Source organism: Euphorbia lathyris, chromosome 9, assembly GCF_963576675.1.
Source record: "Euphorbia lathyris chromosome 9, ddEupLath1.1, whole genome shotgun sequence".
NCBI lineage: Eukaryota > Viridiplantae > Streptophyta > Magnoliopsida > Malpighiales > Euphorbiaceae > Euphorbia > Euphorbia lathyris.
Genome location: NC_088918.1, coordinates 9085215 through 9093643, shown reverse-complemented (window position 1 = coordinate 9093643; position 8429 = coordinate 9085215).

Sequence of the window (8429 nt, the reverse complement as noted above, 5' to 3'; positions counted from 1 at the left end):
CTCGTAAGAACTCGATCATTCGTTCAGGTGTTTGAGCGGTTACTGCCTCCGCTTCTACCCATTTGCTGAAGTGGTCAACTGCGACTACCAAGTACTTCCTTTTCTTTGTCGTTTCTGGGAATGGACCCACTATATCGATTCCCCATGTTGCGAATGGCCATGCCATCATTATAGAGATTTGTTCGGCTCCGGGAACGTGCTTTTCATTCGCATGGATTTGACAGCTGTGACATTCCACTACCATCTTCTGGGAATCCTCCATCACCTTTGGCCAATAGTATCCCATTAGCTTGACTTTTCTTACCAACGCCGCGGATGCCTCATGTGCGCCGCACATTCCTTCATGGAGTTCTCGCAGTACGTAGTCTCCTTCATTGCGGCTAACACATTTCAACCATGGACATGTATATGATTTTCGATACAAAGTTCCATCTCGAATTGAGTATCTCGCTGATTATCCAATTAGCTTTCTGGCTAGGCTTTTGTCATCCGGCAAATCTCCCTACTCCAGATATCGGCGGATGGGTATCCGCCAATCTTCATCATCTTCCAGCTCTTCAATGACCATAATCTGATCGACTTCAAATGTCGGTGCGGATCTTATCTCCAAATTGCATGCTTTTTGATTCCATGGTTCTCTACTCGCCGCTGCTTTTGCCAGTTCATCAGCCTTTGTGTTTTGGCCTCTTGGAACATGCACCATTTCCCAGATGACTCCCTTGTGTGTTAACTCCTGCGTCAATCTGCCGACTACCTGATGGTATTTGACCAGATCTTCTTATTTCACCAGATAGTTTTTTGTGATCTGATTTATCATGAGTTTAGAATCGCTGTAGATCACCACTCTTTCTGGCGTAAGTTCATTAAGCAGCTTCAATCCGCATATCATTGCTTCATACTCTGCGGCATTATTGGTAGTTTCGAATGTTAACTTTGCCGCATAGTACATGCGAATAACCTCCGGACCTTTGATGACGACTCCTAGTCCAGCTCCATCCGTGGACAATGCCCCATCTGTGAACATGCTCCACTCTTCTTTTTGTGCCTTTGGACGTTCATCTTCATCCCACGTGAATTCATTCACGAAATCGGCAAGTACTTGACCCTTTAGTGCTGGTCTTCCTTCGTAGCGAATATCGAATTCCCCCATGCGAATTGACCATTCCATTAATCGGCCGGATGCGTCAGGTTTCTGCAGTACCTTCCGCATTGGAATTCCGGTTCTCACAATGATAGTATGCGCCTGAAAGTATGGTTTTAGCCTAGCCGCCGTGGTTATCACCGCGAGAGCCATTTTGTCCAACTTCGAATACCGAAGTTCTGCATCCTTCAAGACTTTGCTCACATAGTACACTGGATATTGTTGGCCCTCTTCTTCTCGCACCATCACAGTGCATATCGCCATGCTGGTGACGGATACGTAAAGAAATAAATCTTCTCCATCCTTCGGCCTGCTCATTAAGGGCGGATAGCATAGCAGTCGCTTTATCCCTTCGAATGCTTCTTGGCAATCCGCCGTCCATTCAAAGGACTTAGACTTTTTGATGGCGTTGTAAAAAGGTAGACATCTCCTAGCTGAGCATGATATGAATCGCCCTAAGGCCACCAGCCGCCCGTTCAGTCTCTGTACTTCCCTTATGTTCCTCGGTGTCTTCATCTCCATTACCGCTTTAACTTTCTTGGGATTCGCCTCGACTCCTTTGCCACTAACAATGAAACCTAGGAATTTTCCCGCTCTTGCCCCAAATGTGCATTTTTCTGGGTTCAACTTGAGGCCATATTTGATTAGTACTTCCAGGATTTCTTTGATATCCTGCGGGTGGTCTTGCATCTTCTTGCTTTTAATGATCATGTCGTCTACGTAGATTGAGAAGTTCTCGCCTGATTTGTCTGAAAATATCTTGTTCATCATCCTCTGGTATGTTGCTCCTGCGTTTTTCAGTCCGAAGGGCATCACCTTGAAGCAATAAGTCGCCTGATGAGTTATGAATGATGTTTTGATTTCATCCGCCTTCTCCATGGGTATCTGGTGGTAACTGGATTTCACGTCGGTGAACGATAAAGCTTCAAATCCTGCAGTTCCATCTACTAATATATCAATGTTAGGCAGCGGATACATATCCTTCGGACATGCTTTATTCAGATCTTTGAAGTCGATGCACATTCTGTACGTTCCATTTGGCTTTTTGACTAGCACCACATTGGCTAGCCACTCCGGATACGTGACTTCTCGAATCGCATCTGATTTTAGCAAATCTGCCACTGCTTTTTCAATCGCCTTCTGCCGCTTTGGAGCGTGTCCTCTCTTTTCTGTCGCACTAGGGTTGCACCTTTGTCCACATTCAACCGATGGGTTGCTATATCTGGACTTATTCCTTTCAGCACTTCATTCGGAGCGGCGAATGCCGACTCGCATTGGATCAACACCTCAATAATGGCTTTCTTCGTTTCTTTAGGGAGTCCTACCGCTATTCGTACATTCTTGTCATTTGAGATGGCGAATAGTTCTGTTTCTCCTAATGCTTCTGCCGGCAACTTCTCATCAACTTTATCCTCTTCATCTGGCTTTGGTTCAAGTGACAATGTATAGGCTTGTTGAGACACAAGTTGATCTCCTTCAACTATGACTCGCCCTTGGTGTGTTGGCAAATGCAATGTCAAATGCTTCATTGAGATGAGCGACTCCGTTTCCGATAGGAACGGACGCCCTAGAATTATGTTGTAGGCCAACGGGAGATCAACAATTGCGAATTCTAGATCACCTCGCCATTTTAGATTCTTATCGCCCATTTCTGCTTCCAACACCACCTCTCCACTTGTTTGAGATGATTGACCCCCAAAACCAGTTACATCCATGAATGTATGTTCCACTCGCTCGTCATTAATTCCCAACTTATTGAATGCAGTCCGAGTAATAACATTACAAGAACTGTCGGTATCAATAAGGACCCGCTTAACGTCCCGTCTTTCTACGGCCATCGTAATCACCAAGGCATCCGTATGCGGCTCCGTGATTCGTGCAAATGAGTAATTGAGGGCATCCCCCTATGCGTGTTGCTTTTTCGCTGTTCACGGCGAGCCCTTTTTGTTGGCGGCTCATAGATCCCGCCAACTATCACGTTTATCACCCCTTTCTTCTGTTTCTTTTCGGGCCTTGCTTCTCCCTCATGCGGGAGCATTGTTTTCTCATCAATCGTTTCTTTTCTTACGAATTGGCTTAGCTTGCCCCTCTCAATCAGCTTTTCTATTTCCTTCTTCAGTTCATAGCAATTGTTCGTGTCATGGCCGTTCAATCTGTGGAACCTGCAATATTTGTTAGGATATCGCCCCAAACTAGTTCGGCCTTTCGCCTCGGGGAACCGCACATCCTTCTTCAGGGGGCTCTTTTCGATCCAAAGTAACACCTCCTGGCGAGTCGTATTCAATGGTGTTTGATATCCTCCCCCTTGAAAGGAGCGATCGCTTCTGCGAACAAAATTACCCTTGGACTAGGTCTGGCGCCGATTGTCCGAAGTGGATCTAGCAGCATCTCTCTCTCTCCGGGTTTGAGCTCTATGTTCTCTGTTGACATCGTCCACTTCCATGAATTCCTTTGCTATCTTCATGAGTTCGGCCACTGTGCGCGGCTTGTTGCGGATGATTTCCTCCCGCATGCTCCAATCCGTGGTTCCATCCGCCATGATGTTGCGAATGCTCACGATATCCGGGTTCTGCAACCGCACCAGAATATCGTTGAATGCGACAACAAATTCCCTTAGGGAATTATAGTTCCTCTGTTTGATCTCCTTCAGCTGCCTATCCGTCACATCCGCTACTTTACAGCCCACGAACTTTGCACAAAAATCATGACTGTATTGATTCCAGTTGTGAATAGATTCAGCAGGTAAAGACCGAAACCAATCAGATGCCGCTCCGCCCAAAGTGGTCGAGAATAATCTGCAAATTATGCTTTCACTCGCTCCTACAACATCCATTAATTCTCTGTAGTTCCTGACATGAGCCTCAGGATCAGAATTTGGATCCCCATAGTATTTAGGTATCGCCGGCGCCTTTATCCTGTGATCTGGTATAAATTTCCGCAACGACGGAGCAAAAGGCGAATCACTCTGCACCTCTGCTCTCGCCCTAGGCGTGTACCCCATTCGCTCCATCATGTTCCGTAGTTGATCTTCCAACTCAGGATGGGGTATTCGCCGAATCTCCTCCATCCGCTGCTGGTGAACTCTGGGTGGCATCCACCCGCCAATTGATGTTGAGATTTGTTCTCGTCGTGGTTCTAGCCGCCGTCCGGTTATAGGATAGAAGTTCCAAGTGTGCTCCTGCCCAGACGTATTCGCCCCAGACGTCGTTAACTCTGAATGCCCGCAAACCAAGGGCTCCGTGTGTTGTAGTGGAAGGATTCCTGGTATTCCCGATGTCGGTTGGGATGTTTGCCAGGTCGGATGGATCGTCATACTAGGATCGTGATACGAGTAGTTGCCTGGGTGGCTGTGTGGGTTCATGCGACTACTATGACCTATCTGATTTGGCTCTCGAGATGGCTGCGGAAGCGCAGATATGGTGGCAGTAGTCGATGGTTGTGTGGAGATGACAACAGGTTGTTGAGGAGCAGCCGCCACGGCGTTATTGTGATCAGCGATTGCGGTTAGTAAACCAATCATCCGATCCCCCGCCACTTGGCTCATATTTGAAGCCAAGACTTGTCCTGCCATTTGGATGAAATCGCTATTGGACATCTCCATCTCAGTTTGCACTTGGACTTCCAATAATGGACTCAATTGTCCCGAAGGGTTCGTCGAGCTAGGCACCACAGGTTGTGTACTCGCAGGCTGCGAATTCGCAGTCCGTGGACCCCTTGAGTTCATACTAGTTAATCTGGTTGTAACGCCGGTCATTCGTGATGGTTCTGACATGTTCTTTGTGTACCTTTAACCAAATGTTGGTAAAAAAGGTCCACGTTCACCGCACCAATGATAACTTGCTGAATCCGATTTGATGATCTCCGTCTAAGTTACCTGCAAAACAAAACCGGAGACGGGATCTCCGGGAAAACTCTCCGACGATCTAGTCAGTTCTTTGTATGAAGGTTGGTAATAATAGCATTACGGGGAAAAATGTGAACGTACCTCTCCCCTTTGGCCTTATGGCTTTTTATAAGTGTTCTTAGGTAACCGCCGAGGGCGGTTACTCCTTCCAGGCCACGTTCCGAGGGCGGTTACTCCTTTTTAGGCCATGTCCCTTTCGTGGCTTTCGTGGCAACAAACGTGGTATCGTTTGTTCTGAGTGGGAGTTTTGATGCTCCATTTAGGAATTCGGGGCGGTTATTCACTTCACCCGCTTCCTCTATTCGGGTTCCATCCGATCTTAGACCATGGGTCTAAGTATGGGCTGGGCCCGTGTAATGAATTCGGCCCGGTTTGGCTTCGCGGGTCATCACACGTATAATGAAAACGGAATTGTAAATCATATATTATAAATATGAAATGCGATAATACGGAATACAACCAAGCCTAGTACATAGAAAGAGTACAAGCTAATTAATGAGTAGAAAGGGAAGAAGAATCGGCCCTTAGGACTAGCTAACCAGACTCAAAGTCGTCTCTTAGGACTTGGAGGTGGAACTCTCGAGCTTGGTGAATACGGATGGAACGGAACTTCGACGGAGTAACGAGAGGATTATACAAGCTCTCAAGGTGTGAGGAACTTTAGTACATAGAAAATTGAATGAAGGAATGAGTGCTAATCACTCTTATTTATACATCAAGCTCGGGGGTAGAATCATAAATACACAAGTTACATTATTTCTACAGTTTTCCCATGACACGCCCCGCGTGGACAGGCAGACGCCCCGCGTGTATGCCCATTCCGTTGATAATTTCTGGCGCGTGGATCAGATTCAGTCTTGTTATTTGAACCACGCCCCGCGTGGACAGGCAGATGCCCCGCGTGTTTGCACATTCCGTTGATAATTGCCTGCATGTGGATCAGATTCAGACCTGTTGTCATAACCACGCCCCGCGTAGGTTGGAGTACGCCCTGCGTGGTTGAGCTTCTAGAGTTCAATAGCTTGGATCATGTCTTTGACACCCCGCGCGGCTTGGAAAACGCCCTGCGTACCTGAGCTTCTGAGATTTAGATTGAAGAATTGGTCTTGTACGCCCCGCATATCAGTGGAGACGCCCCGCGTGGCTTGGAAAACGCCTCGCATACCTGAGCTCCTGAGATTTAGATTGAAGAATTGCTCGTGTACGCCCCGCGTATAAGTGGAGATGCCCCACATATATCGGTGAGTTTTTCTCCTTAACTCGTACCTACGAAATACAATTCTCGAGAGCCGAGTTAGCTTGACGTTTATTTTTCTGAAATTAACTGAAAACAAAGGAAATTAACCAAAATCATAAAATTTATTTTTATTTTATTATTTTATTAAAAACACATTATTTTTGTAATTAAACTCACTTATTTAGTCCAAAATTAAACCGTAAATCACGCTAAAAGATAGGGACAAAACGTCCCTATCAGTCCTGGCCCATATTCCTTATCAAGTAGTCCCCCTCGAATTGATTATTTTGTCGAACCGTCCGACAAACTATTTGATGTGAGTGCCTCATGCGGAGTTACCGCTCATGATGATTTGTGGTCGGATGTTGATCCGAATAATTGAATGATGTTCACTAGCTTGCGGGTGGATAACCTCTTGATGCCTGTGGTTGATGATTGGTTTCGGGTGGCGGTAGGGGGGTGCTGGTTTATGCGCTTTTTGGGAGTTATAAGCCATTAAAGTAAAAAACTTACCGTTCTACACGTGATTTCATCTGTCAATTGCATTAATGAGACTGGACTGTAGTTGCGGCGCATGACCACTAGGTGTTTGGACTTGCATGGTCGCTTTTTTCGAGGTGTCCCTTGAGTCTCCTATGGGTTATAAAAGTTTATTTCCTTTCTTTTTGTGAGGGTTCTGCTTCCTTACTCTGAACTTTCTTTATGGTGGAGAGAAAAAATTTCTGCCTGCAATTCTTTGTTGACTGCTCTTTGACATTTGTTTGGAATCGTGCCCCACTGGTCCACGAGTGTCTGAAATGCTAATAGTTTGCCGTTTTTGAGGATGAGTTCAGTCTTTCCTATCTTCAGAATAATCTTCAGTCCTTTTTCTACTTATTTACGCGTGTGGATTTTTTCTGGGTTGCCTTGGGTTTATTAGCATGTCTGGTGATTCTAGCCGGGGGAAAATAGTGAACCTAGATTTTGTTGCTCCTGGAAATTTTACCTTGAGAGACTCTAGGTGTTGTCCTCTGAACAAACTCTAGCAAGTGCACTAGATACAAGTAATAAAGTGATAAATAGAGTATCGTCTCCACAGGGATTGATGATCAAACTTTACTAGAAAAACCTTGCAGAATAGGGTGTTCGTGATGTGTGAATTCTTAATCTTGAGAAATATTGTGAAGTGGTAACTATGTGAATGATTCAGCGTATTGAAAAGAGTTTTTGATAATGATAAAAAGTGGAACAGGCTAGGCCACAACGGAACTTGTTACTTTTAGTCTCTAAACATCCTATTTATTCATGAATGACGCAAAGTGAAGTCAAGGTTTCTGCTTTAATGCTCACTTAAGTCAACTCTCATGTGTTCTTAAGATATACTACAACCGTAGGCATCCCTAAGGTTGGTTCTTTCTTGCATTACGATCGAAACAACATTTCTATGAAGAAAACCCTTGATACAACCTCCTAACATTCCTGCTTCGGGTTTGGACGTTTGATAAATAGTTCCGTGAAGATGAAAGAAGTTCCCTATCATTCATCTAACACTAACATACATGCATACAGCAATGGAGTGAAAGCTTTATCAAACACATCATAATATATCAACATTCACTCATAAATAAGAAAATAGAAGACTTACATAACAGGCCCTAACTGGCCGAACCCGTTCAAAACGACTACTCGCTCATGCTAAAGAGTGAACAGCCTAAGTTGCATCTACAGGACTCCATCAATGGAGTCATAATATTCTTAGAGAGCTTCTCTCTCTACTATTGTTCACAAAAACTTCTATCTTCCGCTATAAAAAAGGTTCTCTCTCTTTTTCCTCCACTACGTCTATAAATAGGAGGAGAAAGGAATCGGTACAAAATATTCATAATATATTACAAAACAGAAAGATTGTTCAACTGATACTGGATTACTAAAAGTGGTTCAAATATTTTCACCCTTGAACACTCAAGGTTCGATCACTCTTGTCATCATGTTACTTTAGCCGCTCTTTCCTGCTGCTCCTTCCTATCGCTCCTGCTGCTTGTCACATTGCTATCCGTCATCAGGTGCACATCGTTTAACCGCTGGATCAAAGGTTGCACGTCTCCTTATGGCTGCTGCAAAACAGGCTGCTTAACATCCTTTTTGACTTAATCTTTTCAAATCTGCAT